Genomic DNA, 19,917 nt, shown 5'->3' with positions numbered 1-19,917 from the left:
GACACCAAAACGCTGCTTGCAGGCGGAGCCAAACGGATCCGTCCTGACTTACAAAGTAAGTCAATGGGGACGGATCAGTTTACATTGACACAAATATGGTGCAATTGTAAACGGATCCGTCCCCCATTGACTTTCAATGTAAGTCAGGACGGATCCCTTTGACTTACATTTAGACTTAGATTTGTTTTGGACAGAATAATGCAGACGGATCCGTTCTGAATGGATACCAGCATTTGCATTTATAGGTGCGGATCCATCTGTGCAGATACCAGACGGTTTCGCACCTAATACAGGTGTGAAAGTAGCCTAAGTTTTACACAATGATTTCATTTTTTAAACAAAATAATATTTTTTTTTTTACGGTGTTCACCTGAGGGGTTAGGTCATGTGATATTTTTATAAAGCAGGTTATTACGGACGCGGCGATACCTAATATGTATACTTTTTTTTATTTATGTTTTACACAATAATATCATTTTTGAAACAAAAAAGAAATCATGTTTTAGTGTCTCCATAGTCTGAGAGCCATAGTTTTTAAAGTTTTTGGGAAATTATCTTAGGTAGGGTCTCATTTTTTGCGGGATGAGATGACGGTTTGATTGGCACTATTTTGGGGTGCATATGACTTTTTGATCGCTTGCTATTTCACTTTTTGTTATGTAAGTTGAGAAAAAAATTGATTTTTTTACACTTTTTTTTTATGGTGTTCACCTGAGGGGTTAGGTCATGTGATATTTTTATAGAGCAGGTTATTACGGACGCGGCGATACCTAATATGTATACTTTTTAAAATTTACTTAAGTTTTACACAATAACAGCTTTTTTAAAACAAAAAAAAATAAAATGTTTTAGTGTTTCCATATTCTGAGCCATAGTTTTTTTCTTTTTTGGGCGATTGTCTTAGGCAGGGGCTCATTTTTTGCGGGATGAGGTGACGGTTAGATTGTTACTATTTTGGTGGGCATATACCTTTTTGATCGCTTACTGTTGTACTTTTTGTGATGTAAGGTGACAAAAAAATTGTTTATTTAGCATTTTTTATTTTTTATTTTTTACGGTGTTAATTTGAGGGGTTAGGTCATGTGATATGTTTATAGAGCCGGTCGATAAGGCCGCGGCAATACCTAATATGTATACTTATTTTTTTTTCTATCTTTTACAAAAAAAAATACTTTATTTGGGGAAAATGACGTTTTTTTTATTTTTTCGGGAAACTTTATTTTTTCTACTTTTTTTATCACTTTATTTTTTGTCCCACTTTGGGACTTCAACTTTTGGGGTCTGATCCCCTTTACAATGCATTCCAATACTTCTGTATTGGAATGCATTGGCTGTATAAGTAATACAGTGTGTATTACTCAAACAGCTTCCTGCCTGTGAGATTCAGGGGGCTGGATCTCACAGGCTCGTCACCGGAAGGCAGCGCCGATGCTTAAGAAAGGTATTGCGCTGCCTTCCATGCTATCGGGTCCCCCCTACAGCCGCACGGGGACCCGATGGCACCGCCTCCCGCCGCAACATGTAAAAGCCGCAGGTCTGGGGGGACCCCCCCACGCATTGACCCAAGGTGCCTGCTCAATGATTTGAGCAGGCACCTTGTTCCGATCACCGCCCGCCGCGCGGCAGTGATCGGAACTACATAGGACGTACAGGTACGCCCTGTGTCCTTAAGTACCAGGACATCAGGGCGTACCTGTACGCCCTATGTCCCAAACAGGTTAAAAAGTGAGTTTTGGAAATTGTTTCGAACATTTTAAAAATTGCATCTCAAATACAAAGTTTTCTAATGTCTTAAAAAATAAAATGACATTTACAAAATTAGGACAATATAAGGTATACATATGAGAAATGTTAAGTAATATATATATTTTTTTAGGTGTCCATATCCAGCAGAGAAATCCAAATTTTTATAAATAAAGGTAAAACATATTGGCACAGATTAACCACTGTTATGAACTAAAATGTGTCACAAGAAATATTCTGGATGGATTGGATAAGAAAAAGCATTCCATGACCAGCAATAAGCTTCTATGCAAGCTTTATTCCCACCTAGCCAAGTTGCTAGTGGTGCAGACCCTGCTGTACTATCTAGTAGAGTCTGGTGCCTTTAGGAAGCTAATGGTGTGCACTGGAAGATACCTAGCCAGCATTATCTCATCCAAAAAGCCATTCCTGCTTTGTACTCTCATAATAATGCACATAATGTGGGCTGCTTATTGCAATTGTCACTGCGCGGTAAGGTGCATGTCACGGTGGACATCTGGAGCAATTGTTACAGGCAGAGACAGTACATGTCTTTCATGGTCCACTGGGTTAGCGTCTTTTTGCAGCAGAGGCTAGGGAGCAACCTAGCAACAAGGCCAGTTCCTTTTGACGCCTCCACTTTTGTGTCAGCCTTGTTCCCTCATCAGCCACTTATCTGCCTCCTCCACCTCCACCCTGTGGTGTTAGAGCTAATCGACCTGGACAACAGTAGCCACACAGCCAATCACTTTCTAAACTGCATTAAGCAGCAAACATCCCACTGGCTGTCTCCCTGCCAACAACAACTGGACAAGATCAACGACAATGGCTGCAACCTGGGGGATACAACACATTCTCCCTGTATGGCGCAAGTGATTAACCTAGTTGTGCAAGGCTTTTTTTTAAAGTACACTGGCTTGGGCAAGGGGCTGTCAATGTACAGGAGACTTTTTTAATTTTTTATCCATAATGTGGCAAAGAACTCTCTCCTGCAATTGCAGAACAGTCTGCCGTTACATCTATATTTAATTTTTATCGGCTCTTGACCAGGTTGTGTGTTGCGAATGTTGGCCAGGCAAGTAAGAGTACCACTCTTTAAAAAAAAAATTAAAAAAAAAATTGGAATCTGGTTGGTTTGCAAATGTGGCACACTTCTGTGCCTTTACCCAAATTTTGGTCTACTCTTTCCAGTTGTCCCTGCTACAAAAAGTAGCAGAAGCCACAGCTATCAGTTCAGTTTTCTGTTGTTACATGATGAAACAGTTTTTTTCACTGCAGCTCCAACTGCTAAAACTTTTTCATCAATGTGGAAATACACTTCCAAAATTCAGTTCCGCTGTATGGTATTCACACTTCTTGCCACACTTCTAGTCGAACTTAAAATACAAAATGCATAAATGATTTACTAATAATCCTGTATCACAGAAAAGAGGTTAACCATAACGTATGTCCCCAGGAGATAAAGTCAAACTGTTTGCTTAGACATGATCAGATCTACTGTGTTCAAAGCAAATGATGCAGTGCCTTGCAAAAGTATTCACCCCCCCTTGACTTTTTTTGTGTTTTGTTACATTACAGCCTTAAGTTCAATGTTTTGTTAATCTGAATTTTATGTGAGGGATCAGAACACGATAGTCTAAGTTGGTGAAGTGAAATGAGAAAAATCCATAAATAAAACTATTGTTTAGAAATAGAAGACAGAAAATTGGCATGTGCATATGTATTCACCCCCTTTGTTAGGAAGCCCATAAAAAGCTCTGGTGCAACCAATTACCTTCAGAAGTCACATAATTAGTGAAATGATGTCCACCTGTGTGCAATCTAAGTGTCACATGGTCTGTCATTACATATACACACCTTTTTTGAAAGGCCCCAGAGGCTGCAACACCTAAGCAAAAGGCATCACTAACCAAACACTGCCATGAAGACCAAGGAACTCTCCAAACAAGTAAGGGACAATGTGGTTGAGAAGTAAGAGACAGGGTTAGGTTATAAAAAAAAAATATCCAAATCTTTGATGATCCCCAGGAGCACCATCACATCTATCTGTCACGGCTGTATGTGAGCAACAATAGTATACACAGTAAAAGAGCTACTGACCGGACCCAAACTAGGGAGGATAAAGGGTGACCCCTGTCCGACCCTCAAAGCTCTCCCTATGCTGCTAAAGCACATGCCCGGATCCAAATGGCGGAACGAGGCATGCCCACGTGCCTAAGACTGATGACCACTGTAACCCCTACAATAGTGGAAGGGGCACGGCCACTGGTGCCCTACTCAGTATATGGAGGGAACCGTGGCCACCTCAGATCCAGTCAGAAAATAATCAGGTACACAACAATGTCTGTACACTTAGCTGAAGGTGTTGCAGCCGCAGAGAAGACGGATCCAAGGACAGCTGGTAATATCCGGAGTGCTTGCTGCAGCAGAACACAGGTCCAGTGAACTGATAGCTACAAGTGAAGATACTAAAGCAAGAGCTACAACTGAAATGAGAACTATAATCCACGCCCTACAATAGGAGAAGGGGTGATATAAAGAGAGGGAAATCAAACGCATGAGGAACAGCTGGGAGGAAGGAAACCAAAAGTAAACAGAGCAGTGAGAACTCCTCCCAGCACTAGTAGTGACATCATCACAGGGGTGGAGAAACAGAGCTGTGAGAACGTCCCAAAGCTCTGGTAGTGACACTATCATAACCAAATGGAAAGAACATGGCACAACAGCAAACCTGCCAAGAGACGGCCGCTCACCCAAACTCACAGACCGGGCAAGGAGGAAAGGTGATTGCCGCAAAAGGTGACTCTACAAAGTATTGACTTTATGGGGGTGAATAGTTATGCACATTGACTTTTTCTGTTATTTTGTCCTATTTGTTGCTTGCTTCACAATAAAAATAAAAAAAACATCTTCAAAGTTGTGGTTAATTCCAGGTTGTGAGGCACCAAAACATGAAAAAAGTCAAGGGGGGTGAATACTTTTCCAAGGCACGGTATATGACTGTGGCAAACCCAGCCACTGTACAGTATATTGTCATTCCTGTATGTACGATGTTATTGCATATGTGTATGCCACTTTAAAGAACCAAGCATTTATATGTTTTGTGTAATATGGTTCAGGTGGGCTGTAACGTTCCTATGCTGGCTGCATGAAAACCACCAGCATTCATGCAATTGTATGTTGTTATGTGAGGGGACCCAGATAGCTAATTGTATTGTATTTGTGTATTCTGAGCGGCATTCACCTAATGATATGCCCTCAGACTTGAGCTATCTGGGATATGTTAATGTCTGTGTTTGCTGGGAGGGTGTGACATTGTGTGTTTGGGTGGGGATTCCTGTCTTGTTGTCTCTCTGTGTGTATTGGCGATGTCCTTTGTCCTGAGAGATAATTGAATTACTTCTCAGGTTTTCTCCAGGACAGAGGATATTGTGTATTCGTCTGTCTGTGATGATTGCATCAACCCAGTGTGAGGTAATTCTATCACGGACAGAGGGGAGGATTTTGTGGGGATGTGTTGTAATATATTGATTGGTTGTATTTCAAACCCCTGTGGGCAGTACTATGTTTTTGGTTTGTGAATAAAAGAGGCTGTACGTGAAGTACAGTCAGTTCCTGTTTTACACTCAACATAGAGCCTCGTCTCATGTGTATGGGGATTGCTATACGCTGTATACTCCCCTGGCTATAACTCCTAGCTCTTGTAAGAGCTTGCTCCTGGTTCCTGTCTCTGGATTTAGGAGAGGTTCACCCACTGGAGCCTTGTCATAGGTCCAGGGTGGGTAGGAGACGGCGAGACCTCCACCAAGCTTCGGCGGTTCGTGAGGTCTGCAGTGCTGACGGGGTCAAGTGGAGTGCTTGGAGTCCTCTGGAAGCACTAGGAGCATCTATTGACGGAGGTACCCGGTCGGGGTGCTAGGCGTTCCGTTACAGTTCTTGGGAGGGAAGGATTGTATGCTGTACCGGCCTATTTGGATCATTGCCTGCTTTTCCTGTCTACCAGCGGAGACCTTGTGGATCGTGCTACCCCTCCGCTACAATGACTATTATCTGCTTATACTCTGCATAAATAAATACAATAATATCAGATTGTTTAATGGATAACAGTCATAGCTCTGAGGAAGAACTTGGAGCGCAGCAAACAAGAGTAAAATCAAAACTTGGAAACAAACAGAAAAAAATAACTATTTATAGTCGTCTTGGGTGAATTCAATTAATAGTTTTATGTGTCTGGAATCATTGTACATAACATTTCGAATCAGAGTTCTAGCCCTTTTGTGCTTTATATTTTCCGTGAGACCTTGGCAGAGAGAAAACTGCTTGTGAAGGATTGTCGGTTTCTAGCCAGTGCAGGCAAGTTTTCTCTGTCAGGAATGGTAATACAGGCGGACAAGTGCACATTAATTTTAGATTATTCATTCTGACGAGAATGTTGATGTGGTGGTTTTCTGCATTTGTTGGTTTAGGAAGACACAGAAGGGAGCTTTAAGGCATGAATACAGTCAAAACTTTTTATTCCTCTTGCCTTTTACCAAGGAGGGGGCTTTACTTGATCAATGGTCCTTTAAAATACAATCCCAGTCATCTTATCAGCAGAAAGAAAGAGATTGTATTTAGAGATGGAGCTGCACAGTTGTAGTCATGGCAATTTTATCTACATCAAGATGTGGTGGCAAAAAGTGTCAGTGAAAAGAACTTCATAAGGAAGGAATTCATTTAAACAGCACATAAAGAACTTGAGACAAGCGGTCCACCAACTGAAAAGACGCCATTCAGTGCAACCATTCTGTAGAACATTTAACTTAGGGTTTATATGTTCTTCTCAAATTATATTTCCAAAGATATACATGTAGGCAAGCATGCTTCTGTACTAGAGATGAGCAAATTGATTCTGAACTAGTCAAATGAATTAGTGTTGGGCGTGAATATTCGAATTGCGAATTTTCATCGCGAATATTGCCACTTCGAGAATTTGCAAATATTTAGAATATAGTGCTATATATTCGTATTTGTGAATATTCTAGATTTTTGTTTTACTTGAACACATGATCCCTCCCTGCTTCTTGCTTGTGGGCCAATGAGAAGGCTTCAATGTCTTTGTCTGAGCTTAGCAACATCCCTAGCAAACAATAGGAAAGTTGCCTACCCCTTACTATATAAGAACCTCCTCAGCAGTCAGCAGCCATTTTATGCATTTTTTTGCATTTATGAGAGAGACAGTGTCATTGCTGTGCTCTGTGCTTTGGTGTGTCAAATTCATTACATTAGATAGTTAGTTAGCTTATATATAATACAGATAGTTAGTCGGAGATAGTCAGTGTAGGTTAGATTCTGATATAGTGTAGCTGATAGGTTCTGCTGTCCATACATACATGCTACAGACACAGTGCTGTGATGTCACAAGTTCACAACAATACTTAGTGCACCAATCAGTAATATGTAGTCAGACCTGCTAAAATGTGAAGTTGCACATATTGCGCCAAAATATGCGCATCATTAATTGCCGATTTGCGCAATCGCAAATATATTGGAGCACTCTATCTGCATATAAAGCTATTGTAATGTTCTGCCGTGCCAACCATTTTCTCCAGTCTCAGGAAACGTCTAGCAGCTTGAAAAATGTAGCAAAAGTGACCCACGCCTGTATTGCGCACGCATTACACAAATATTACATTGCCGATTTTCGCAATCAAGAAAATAATCGCAAATTCTCTAATTCGTGAATTTATTACGAATATTCGCACAAATATTCGCTAAATATTGCGAATTTGAATATTGCCCCTGCCGCTCATCACTAGAATTAATGAGAATTTCACAAAAATGCATGTCAAACATATACAAAGTTTTTGCAATTCATTTCGGAAAAATGTATGTGATTTTTATACCCGTGTTATACCCAAGATAATGGGTAGTTACAGCACAAGCAATAATGCAATAACACCATTTTTATACCCATTGTATTAAACAAATTTTATTTTTACTGCAAAAAACATTGTATTACAGCATCAGACTTTGTAGTTCAAAGAAATTTTACTGTTATACCTGTGTTAGTAAATGCATAGTTTACATTTTGCCGTAAACATTTCATTGTTATACCCATTGTAGGAATTTGATCTGGTAGACAGGCTTTCAGACGCAGTATAGAGGCAACGACAAAGTCTTTAACTTAAACAGTTCAGTGTTTTATTCACACATAAGGAAAGTGACAACAAAAAAGGCAGTTTCAGGGAAAAACAGTCACCTTTAGCCTGGTGTTTGTTCACACCAGGCAGCAACACATAAGTCCTTGGGTGAAACAGAAGTCCACGTGCTTTCATCCAAACAAGATAGCAGGCCTTAATCCCAGCCCAAACTCTCAGGCCCCTACACAGAGACTGGCAAAGCTCCACTGTCAGATGGAGGATACTCCACACCCAGCTGAGACTGCTGGCTGTTTTTTTTTATCCCTAACCAAAACCTGGCCTGGAACGTGGGGAACAGCCACCCACCCTGCACTTTGGCTGCTCCCAGTAAGAGCCGGCCCGGATAGGCTTTTCAGCCACACTAAATAACCAATAGTGTCAGTCAGCACTAGCTGACACCTAAAATTCCCGGCTCTTACATCACCGAGGCCAGGAACCTTGGTGACACATATCTTCCGTCAATGGTGGCCCCTTGCGCTTTCCTACACCATGTTAGTGAACACATAACTGCATCAGACCATGTAGTTCAAAGATATTTCACTGCAAAAATTCCATTCTTATACTAATGTTAAGGAATAGATGGTTCCAGTTTTTCTTCACAGTGATAGAAGACAAAAGCATTGATGTTTGCAATATCTGTAGGATTAAAATAAATTTTAAACACAAACAGACGCCCTATAGCTGCATTTCAGCACATAATGGGGCATCATCAGTAACTGTGGGAACATCCAAGTGGCTGCCAGATAGCACAACAAGAGTGTCCTCCTTCTCTCTGTCTCTTTTGCAGCAGCTAGGCAATATACATGTACAGTACAGTGTCCTTGTCATTATCATCACTTACTGCTTCTCAGATTACTCCTCCTACTTTGCTCTGTCATCAGCCATCAATAACATTATGTGTGGCCAGGAAACATCTCTACATGCTCAGCAATTTGCTAGTTTAGCAACTTAACTCCCAGTGGATTCAGCTGTCTTTAGGAAGCTGATGGGGTTCACTCAGTCTCACTGGAAGATACTTAGCTGGCATTATTTGTCCAGAAAAACCATCTCTACCTTCACATGGCGGAGAACATGGCCAGTGGTTTGCAATTTTCGCTGTATGTCAGTGTGCACGCCACTTTGTACACCCATCTGTTACTAACAGGGACAGTACATATTTTCATGGTCTATTGGGTCCAAAAATTTTTTTTGCAGTGAGGCAGCACCACAGCAACAATGCCAGGTGATACTGCTGCCTTTTCTTTATCCTGCATCCAAAAAAGTTATAAAAATTATCAAAAAGTCTTAGATACCCCAAAATAGTACCAATGATAATGGCAACTCATCCTGCAAAAAATAATCCCTCATACAGCTCTGTTGAAAGAAAAATAAAAAAGGTATGGTGAATCAGTTCATAAAGAACAGGGTTTGTTACGAACATCCCAAAGATGTGTCGGTAAGATGAATTTGAAGCTTTTCAGGTTTGCTCCGGATGAATTCAGTAAAATGGGGCAAAGCCATTTTGCTGCACATGTTGGCGGGAAAAACCACATTATGCTGAGAGGACATATTCACGTGATCCTGAGAAGAAGTAGGGGGAGGGCTTGCGCTGATTGACTAACAGACTGACAGCCAGGATGAGCCAATCAGTGGGGCAGCAAGCAGGGAGGTGCCCTTATAGAATGAGCAGAACGGCATTCTGTGTTAGGCTATGAATGAGGGTGGATGGGTGTAGCAGCAGTCTGTGGCAGAAACTGATCTTAGGGACGTGTATAGTAGCAATCAAGATCTATTCTAATGTCAGGGATAGTTTAGAGAAAAGCTAGAAAAAAGAATAATTGTGTAGAATAGGGAAAGTCAGGAAAAGCTTTCAGCCAAGAAGTGAGTGATAAGCTGAGGCTGGATGTATTGGGAAGTGCATTCTAGCAGCAGTTACTGTGTTATAATACAGCTGCAGCTGCTGCAGCACCTGAACAGCAGCCACATGCAAAAAAAATTTTTTTTTTTCCCATTTAAACAGAAATATAGCAATTTATTATTTTTTTTTTTTACAAACCTGAAGTTCCTCTAGGCTTATTGCCAGCTTTTTCCCCATTAAAATTAGCATTAAACTGCAGTGCTGACTGCTAAGTAACTAGGTATATGTTTTATCTAGTGCATTGTATTCATCCATGCTAAATGCATTGCATTGTAGAAGAAGCATTTTATAGCAATAACTCCATCAGCTGCTGTGGAGAATTTTTTTTTTTTCAAAGTATGATAGGTATTTGTATTGTTTTTAAACACGTTGCAGTTTAGCGAAAGCAATAACCATGTTTTTCGACCAATAAAATTTAATGTAAATTACATCATAAACAGAAATCAAACCATATTCCCTGCATAGTTCCAGTGTTGGTGTGGTTTGCAATACATCAATACAGTTGTACAATGTGTGTTTTACAATCCAGAGGGTACCAATTTAAATTCAAGTGAAAACATCTAGTGTAGTCTGAAATCTGTCATAGGGCATGTGCAGACAGCTCAAGTGTTGGTGAGGTTTGCAAGAATAGCAATATAATTTTACAATGTGTGTTTTATAATCCAGAGGGTACTGTTTTAAATCTTAGTGAAAACATCTGAAAGAGTAGTCTGAAATCTTGAACAGGACATCTCCAAACAGTTCAAGTGTTGTTGTGGTTTGCAAAAATAGCAATGTAATGTTACAATATGTGTTTTACAATACAGAGGGTACCATTTTAAACCTCAGTGAAAACATCAGAAATAGTCCAAAATCTGGGAAAGGGAATCTCCCTACAATTCAAGTGTTAGTGTAGTTTGGAAGAATAGCAATAGAAGTGTAAAACTATTATAATCTAGAGGGTAGAGTTTTAACTCTCAGTGAAAACACCTGAAATAGTAGTCTAAAATCTGTGACAGGGCATATCTAGAAAATTTAAGCATTGGTGTGGTTTGCAAAAATAGCAATACAAGTGTACAACGCATATGTTACCATCCAGAGGGTAGAGTTTTACCCAATCTGCAGTTAGGGAGATATAACATCCCTGTCCGTGCTTACTGGTCGACGTATCGGTGGTTATGTGGACCTTGCCACAGATGGCGTTGCGCAGTGCACACATGATTTTGTCCGCCACTTGGTTGTGCAGAACAGGGTTGGCTCGCCTGGAAAAGTAGTTGCAGCTGGGAACCACGTACTGTAGGACATCCACCGCCGTAAGGTTTTTAAAAATCTCTGGAAAATGCAAATGTGATCGCACACTACATCCAGCACTCTGCCCTCCATGCTGAATGAGACATTGGTTTATATTTTGGCCAAAGCATAGTAAGCCACTCACCGCGTCAAGGTCGTCTCATGAGTGGTCCCTAACTCTTGTTCCTACCTGTTCATGGGCCATGACAGCCACATAAAATCCAGGGAATGCAGGTCAGCATGCAAGCCAAGTACACTTTGCTTGTAACCCCGTCCGGTGTCATTACAGCTTTCATCGGATCCAGGGATGCAAGTACCAACATGCATGCTGAACCCACCATATACTTCTCCTGGAGCCAGATGGCTAATGGTAGGTTCTATACAAGCAGACTCAGTTTTATACTGACTTTAAAACCAGCCTCAAGGACAGATTAACTGGTCAGGTGTGTAATGACTCCAAGGAGATCGCCACGCCTCCAATATATACTACAAAGAAAAAAATAAGGGGTTGGGTCAGCACAACCTGCCTGTAGGTGCAGATCACTATGGCGAAATACATATATATTTTAAAAATCTCTGTCTCCACCAGACGGAATGACAGCATTTCAAAGGCCAGGAATTGTGAAAAATGCTGGCATTCAGGGCCTTGTATCGCTGGTGGGTAGGGGTGTACTTCCTCTTTCTCTCCAGCGTTTGGGGGATGGACAGCTGAACACTTCCATGGGACAGTGTGGAAATGCTTGGTGACGGTGAGGTTGGTGGAGGTGTGGTGTTGCTGCCACATCCTCTGTGGGGTGGCAGGTGCCACTGTCACTCCAGTGGGGGAGGAAGAGGCCGAGACTGGAGCAGAAGAGGGAGCAGGAGGAGCATGAAATCTTTCGTGGTTTTTGAGGTGTGTATTCCACTGCAGCTCGTGCTTTGCATTTAGATGCCTGGTCATGCGGGTGGTGCTCAGGTTTAGAACATTTATGCCTCACTTCAGGCTCCGATTGCACAGCGTGCAAACCACTCGCACCTTGTCGTCAGCACATTGTCTGAAGAACTGCCACGCCAGGGAACTCCTTGGAGCTGGCTTTGGTGTGCTCAGTCCCTGGGTGCGGTAGGCAGTACCAGGCGTACTGGCTAGGGGGTGGCCACTCTGCTTTTGCACACTGCTCCCTCTTTTTCTGTGCAGCTGGCGCTGTGTGACCACCACCTCTTCCTCCGAACTGCACACGTCACTCGCATGACCTTGATTCCATGTGGGGTCTAGGACCTCATCATCCTCCACATCATCTTCCACCCACTCTTCTTCCATGCCCTCCTTGCCGGTCTTCACACTGCAGAAAGCCGCAGCAGTTGGCACCTGGGTTTCGTCATCATCAGAGATGTGCTGTTGTGGTCCTCCCATGTACACATCCTGAAACATAAGTGGTTAGGCATCAGTGCATTCAATCTCTTCCACTTCTGGGGCAGGGCTAGGTGGATGGCCCATGGAAACCCTGCCAGCAGAGTCATCAAGAAGCATAAGAGACTCCTGCATGAATTGGGGCTCAGACTGCTTGGCTGATTTGTAAGAGGGTGAGGTGAAAGACAGATGCCCATGGGCTGCAGGTGCCAACTCTGCAATTTCAGTAGGGGACCGAGTGGTAGACAATGTGAAGGAACTGGAGGCACTGTCAGGAATCCAATCTACTACCGCCTCTAATTGTTCTGGCCTCACCATTCATACACCGGTATTCGGGCCTACAAAATAACGCTGAACATTATGTCACCTACGTTCACCTGAGGAAGATGTTTCATTTGGGCATGTAACTGGCACAGATTGACTACGTCCTCTCCCTGCAACAGGAGCTCCACCAACACCAGCAGCACCACGTCCCTTATTTGATGCTCTCCTCCTTCTTTGAAGCTCACCCACCGAACTAACAGACAGATTAACTATATTAATTTTCCTGACATGTATGCAGTGCAGTTGTACCTCACACCAAAAATTGGTATATGTCACCCACCGATCTAACAGACGGATTAACTATATTAATTTCCCTGTCCCGTATGCAGTGCAGGTGTACCTCACACAAAAAATGGGTATATGTCACCCACCGATCTAACAGGTGGATTAACTATATTCATTTCCCTGTCACGTATGCAGTGCAGGTGTACTTCACACAAAAATGGGTATATGTCACCCACTGAACTAACAGACGGATTACCTAATTTCCCTGTCATGTATGCAGTGCAAATGTACCTGACACAAAAAATGTCTTTCTCACCAACGTGCCACTTTGACATCTACAAGACCTTACTGGACGTGAACAAAGTAGCTCAGGACCTTACCTTGAAGAAACATTTTGCTCATAGTGATACAGGAGAATTTCCTCCTGTTAGTTTGGTTCCTGCTCTCATTTCTCCTGTCATAACTTCTCCAAGCCAGATAAGCATGTCCTTTCAGGAACTTGTTCACATCTATCATCTTCAGCAATGGCAGGACGTTTCCAATTCCCCTGCCTGTCTCTGATTTCTCTCATAATTTTGCAACTCACAACCGTGATTTTTATCCTATACAGTCTCGCTCTATGGCTCTTGATCATTTTCAGGAATTAGTGGAGCGAGATTTGGTTGCATTGAGGGATACATGCCAGTCTATGTTTAAATTTAATACCAACTCTAACCTGTCCACTGCTGAAAAAACTGCTCTAAAAGAGCTTGAAAATATGAAAGATGTTATTTTCAAACAGGCGGATAAAGGGGGTCGGTGGTGGTCATGGACCGCTCCATATATGCGTCCCAAAATCTTCTCGTTAGGAGACTCGGACACATATCTGGAGATGTCACATGACCCCACCCCCCAGTTTCAAAGTGATCTGCTTTCCTTGTTGTCCTTGGGGGTCAAGAGTGGTTTTATGGATCAAAAACAAGCTGATTTCATATATGTTTTACATCCTATTACTTCCATTTTCTACTCTTTACCCAAGATCCACAAGCCGGGCTTTCCCCTATCTATGTGGCCTATTATGGCCGGGATAGGCTCATTTACGGAGCGGTTGTCGGCGTGGGTTGACAGCTTGTTGCAGCCACTTGTCCAGACTATTCCGGGCTTCCTTTTAGACACTAGAACTGTACTTCAGTCCTTTCATGAATTTACTTGGAAGCCGGAGTATGTCTGGATAACTGCGGATGTTACATCTCTATACACTGTCATTCCCCATCTTCCAGCCATTGCCTCTTTACGATGGTTCCTAAATACTTACGCTGATTTCAGCTTGGAATTTCAAGACTACATATGTGATGTTGTCCTTTTCCTACTTAAACACAATGTATTCATGTTTAACCACCGTTTCTTTCTCCAACGCACCGGTGTTTCCATGGGGGCAAAATTCTCGCCCTCCATGGCCAACATCTATATGGCATGGTGGGAATCTTGTTATCTCTTTTCAGATCATAATATTTGGGCCCCCTCATTATGGTGGTATGGCCGTTATATCGATGACTTGTTGTTCATCTGGTCAGGTGACCACACTGCCATACCACTGTTTGAGGAGTTCCTAAATAACAACACTTTGAATCTGAAATTCACTCTTAATTTCAACTGCACATCTATTGCGTTTTTGGATTTGACTTTGGTGGGCAATGCTGCCGAATCTAATGTAGTCACCCGCACTTACCGCAAGGAGACGGCGGGCAACAGTACTCTTTTTGCGTCCTCATGTCATCCTGCCCATGTTGTTTGCAATATCCCTAGAGGCGAATTTATACGCCTCAGATGGAATTGCTCCAGTGACACGGGCTTCAAGGAAGAGCTCAACTTAGCTGCTGAGCGCCTTGTTGCCCGTGGATACAGCAACAGTAGTTTGACACAGGCCGCGGCACAAGTCAAATACAAACCACGGATAGATCTAGTTTTCCCAAAAAATAGGACCAGCAGTCATTCCAACTTCATCAGTGAGGTCCCCAAGAACAGAGCCCCAGTTTTCTCCACGAGCTATAGTGCAGAATTTAGCAAGATCTGTCATATAATCAGAAAAAATCTGTCCCTGCTGCGCATGGATGAACAGTGGTCTGATGTTCTCAACTCAAATATCAAATGCATTGCTCATCGAGCTCCAACTCTGGGTCAACGTATTAGTCCTAGTTTGTTTATGGATGTTTCCCAGACACAGCAGAGTTGGCTACGCTTTAAATGTAACTATAAGTGCGGACATCGCATCTGCACTTGTTGTAAGCATCTCTCTATTGGCCAAACTGTTGTTTCTGTATCTAATCAAAAAACTTTCACTCTGAAACAGTATATCAACTGTAACAGTAGTTTTGTGGTATACTGTATCACCTGCATGATATGCCGCCTACAGTATATAGGCTGTACTTCTAACAGCCTTAAAACCAGGATTTGCCAGCATATTTCTGACATTCCGCATGCGCTAACCCGGAATGTCTCTGCGGTCAGTTCACATTATGCGGCTTGTCATTCAGGTGATACCAGAAGCCTTGTGGTGCAGGGGGTGGAACGGGTTAAATTTCCCAAACGTGGAGGTGATCACAGGAGACTCCTTTTAAATAGAGAATCCTACTGGATCTTTACCATGGGTACTTGTGTACCAACGGGTCTGAATCGTAGACACGATCTCATATTGCATTACTGACCGTGGTACTTTTTTGTTTCCCTTGAAGATTTTCTTCTTTTTCTTTCTATTTTTAGCATATGTTTTTATGTGTTAGAGGTGGAGCCATGTTTTGATTGTGTCCACCTGATATGTTTGACCTGCCCCTTATTTAAGGCCAGTGTCTCACACCATCATGTTGTCATGAGTAAGGATCTGAATTTGTTGATCTGAAACGTGTACACCTGATGTACATGTCTGGATTTTAGCACGTTTTTCATTAAAGCATTTATATGGTTGATTGGAAGCTGGATCTCCTTTTTCACTTATACTAACACAAAAAATGGGTATATGTCACCCACCGAACTAACAGACGGATTAACTATATTAATTTCCTTGTCACGGATGCAGTACAGGTGTACCTCACACAAAAAATGGGTATATGTCACCTACCGATCTAACAGATGGATAAACTATATTAATTTCCCTGCCACGGATGCAGTGCAGGTGCGTCTCACACCAAAAATGGGTATATGTCACCCACCGAACTAACAGACAGATTAACTATTATATTTTGTGTCAGGGGTACAAAGATGGTGCATTGCACCCACAAAAAAATTGCTATAGTTCACCCACAGAATTAACTGCCAGATTAATTATTATATTTCTGTGTCAGGGGTGCAAAGCTGGTGTATAGAACCCACAAAAAAATCACTATAGGTCACCCACAGAATAAATAGCCATATGAAATTCCTAGCACTCTCCCTTACTTCAGCTGCCTGCTTCCTGTCCCTGCACTAGTCAGAGCTGATGGGCGGTGCTACACATGATCCAGCTTGTATAGAGGCTGGGTTACATGATGCATCGGCCAATCACAGCCATGCCATTACTAGGCATAGCTTTGATGTATTTTAAGTGCCCACAGCTTAAAAGATTGTTGATTGGCAGCCCTGCAGCCTTTCAACAAGCTTTATTAAATTATTATTTGTTTAACACCAAACTCGAACGCAAACTTTTGCTGCAAAAATTGGGTTTGGGTCCGGGTACCCGAACTCACAGAACTACTTTAAACGTTTGCTGTATTACAGGAAAAATTGATTAAATTACACTTCCATTTTCTTTAATTCCATCTTCTTTCATTCTTGTGGACCAACTAAACAGTTAACAAAGTTTCTAAAATCCGTTTTAAATGTAGTTTCTAAAATAAGGTCATTAATAGTGTTTCTGTAATGGGCAGTTGTTGTAAAGCCACTGTGCCAATGAAGCCGAATGATTGTGGAGTGCACCAATGAACCCAGATTCGTATTCATAATGTTAAACATTAATGCATGCGTCGCTACTTACAGTAATGGTGCATGCGAGAGACTATTGTTGACTCACAGTACCCTGCACCATCTTAGAAGAGCCTTATGGCAGGCCATATACTATATGCAAGTAGGGAGCAAAGAATTTGTTAGCAATATGACTCATGTACGTGAATAAACTGGGTTCAGACACAGCAGGCCGAAACCAGTTTGCTCATCACTAATTAGAGCTTTAAACAGCAGCTGAACAGAAAGCACTCAATACAAGTCCCAATACACACAGAGAAAATGGAGTGACACCTGCACCCACTCAGGATAGTGGACCAGCAGTGGACGCAGGTCTCCTGTGTTACAGTTTTTATTATGTAAACCCTTCAAAGTCGCTTCAAAATTGAGTCGGTCTCGGTTTTGGAAAATTTCTTGAAAATTTGATATATTGCTTGTAAAATTCTAAGCCTTGTAACGTCCTAAAAATTTTTTAATTACATTTTCAAAATGATGCCAACATAAATTAGACATATGTTGAATGTTAACTATTTTGTGAGTTACCACTCTCTGTCTTAAAAGCAAAGAAATTCTAATTTCAAAAATTTCGAATGTTTCCAAATGTTCCATACATTTTGGATAAAAAAAAAAATACAAGTAAAACATATAGACCGATATTTACTACTAACATGAAGTACAATGTGTCATGAAAAAATAGTCTCAGAAAAAGCATTCCAAAGTTATTACCACAAGTGACACACATCAGATCTGCAAAATTATGCTTGGTCCGTAATAGAGATGACCGAAGTTTTCAAAAATTCGATTTGGGAGCTTCGTTGAATTTTTCCCAAAAATTAGCTTTGTTCCGAATTAATTTGTCAAGAAGTTCGTTGAGTCACCCCAATACCAGTAGAGTTACACAGCTTATTTTGAGAATCAAGGCACAATAGAATTGCTTAACTATTAAACAAGGTGGACACCACTTGAGAAAAGAAGGTTTGTACACAGACATAGAAGAGGATTCTTTACGGTAAAAACATTGAGACTTTGGAACTCTCTGCCTGAGGAGGTGGTCATAGTGAATTCAGTAAAAGAGTTCAAGAGGGGCCTGGATGTATTTCGGGAGTGTAATAAAATTACAGGTTGAAGTTACTAGAGATGGGTTGTTGATCCAGGGAGTTATTCTGATTGCCTGATTGGAGTCGAGAAGATTTTCTTTCCCCTAAAGTAAGGAAAATTGGCTTCAACCTCAGTTTTTTTTTTGCCTTCCTCTGGATTAACTTGCAGGATAACAGGCTGAACTGGATGGACAGATATCTTTTTTCAGCCTTATAAACTATGTTACTGTTACCCCAATAACAGTAGTTTTAGACAGCTTATTCACCCCAGTTTGAGAATTAAGGTGTAATAGAATTGCATATCTATGAAACAAGGTGGCCACCCCAATAACAGTAAAAATACATAGGTTTATTCACCCCACTTTGAGAATCAAGGTCTAATGCAGGCATGCTCAACCTGCGGCCCTCCAGCTGTTGTGAAACTACAACTCCCAGCATGCCCAAACAGCCTACAGCTATCAGCCTACAGCAGGGCATTGTGGGAGTTGTAGTTTTACAACAGCTGGAGGGCCGCAGGTTGAGCATGCCTGGCACTCTAATGGAATTGCTTTATACCCCAATAACAGTTAAATTACACAGGTTATTCCCCTGAATTTGGGAATCAAGGTGTAATAGAATTGCTTATCTATGAAACAATGTCGACAACCAAATAACAGTTAAATTACACAGCTTATTCACCCCAATATGAGAATAGAGGCCTAACGGAATTGCTTATCTATTAAACAAGGTGGACACTGTATAATTAGATAGCTTTGTGCCCTACACAAGGATTGATAAAAAGTGGGCTGTCTCCTATGGATACCTTCAGCTTCTGTACTGTCTCTGTAGTCTAACTATGGTCTCCCTATACTCACCCTAGAGTGTGTAAAACTATCCCTATGATCTCCCTAAACTCATCCAATATTCCACAATTAAAAGATTCTTGGACACTTTACCTATGCTTAGATCAGGCGATATGGTGGAAACAGGGCAGGATTAGGCTTTTTATAGGGCTTTGACATCACAGGGGATGTCCATCTGCTGATTGAGTGATCAGGATTTTTACCTTTACTTTGTAACACGTGTAGCTGCCATTTTAGGAGAATAAAATTAGTTACCACTAGTGTTGATCGAGCACCGTAGTGCTCGGGTGCTCGGGTCGAACACATCGGAATATATAATGCTCTGAAAGGGGGAGGGTGTCTCGTTCATAGGAAAATGTCACAAATTAATGGAAACACTGCCGAAATGGTTCTAGAACAGCATGGGGAGGATATCTGGATGCATCTTGTACTCACAGGTCGCTGCTGGGAATGATGTTGTCCGAATAGTACGCCACTTTTACAGACTGACAATAATATGCACAAAACCGAAGTATTTTGCCCAAAAAGGGTGTTTTTTAAAACCCAGATAATTATAGCTGTATTTCTAGCTTAAATTGCACACTGGCTAATGCTGCAAAGGCACCAGATGTAGGATATTGCCAAAAAAGGGTGTTTTTTATTATTGCAGTATTTCAAGCTTGGATTTCAATGTCACAAAAGCACATATGCAGTATGACTGCCGCCGCCCACCTAACTAACAGACGGATAAAAGTTTGTTTTCTCTGTCACTGGGCTCAGGGCAGGGTAAAAAGATTGTGCACTGCACCCACACAACAAAATCTATGCAGATCGCTGAGTTCAATTGCAGTTCTGATTAAAGTTTCTTTCCTATTCTCTCCCTCACAGCATCAGCATCCTCCCCCTACACTACTAACAGCAGAGTGACGTGCAGGGCTATGTGACTCCAGCTTATATAGAGGCTGGGTCACATGCTGCACTGGCCAATCACAGCCGTGCCATTAGTAGGCATGGCTGTGAT

This window comes from Bufo bufo, chromosome 5 (assembly GCF_905171765.1).
Source record: "Bufo bufo chromosome 5, aBufBuf1.1, whole genome shotgun sequence".
NCBI classification, from domain to species: Eukaryota; Metazoa; Chordata; class Amphibia; order Anura; family Bufonidae; genus Bufo; species Bufo bufo.
Note: the sequence above shows the minus strand (reverse complement) of the source record.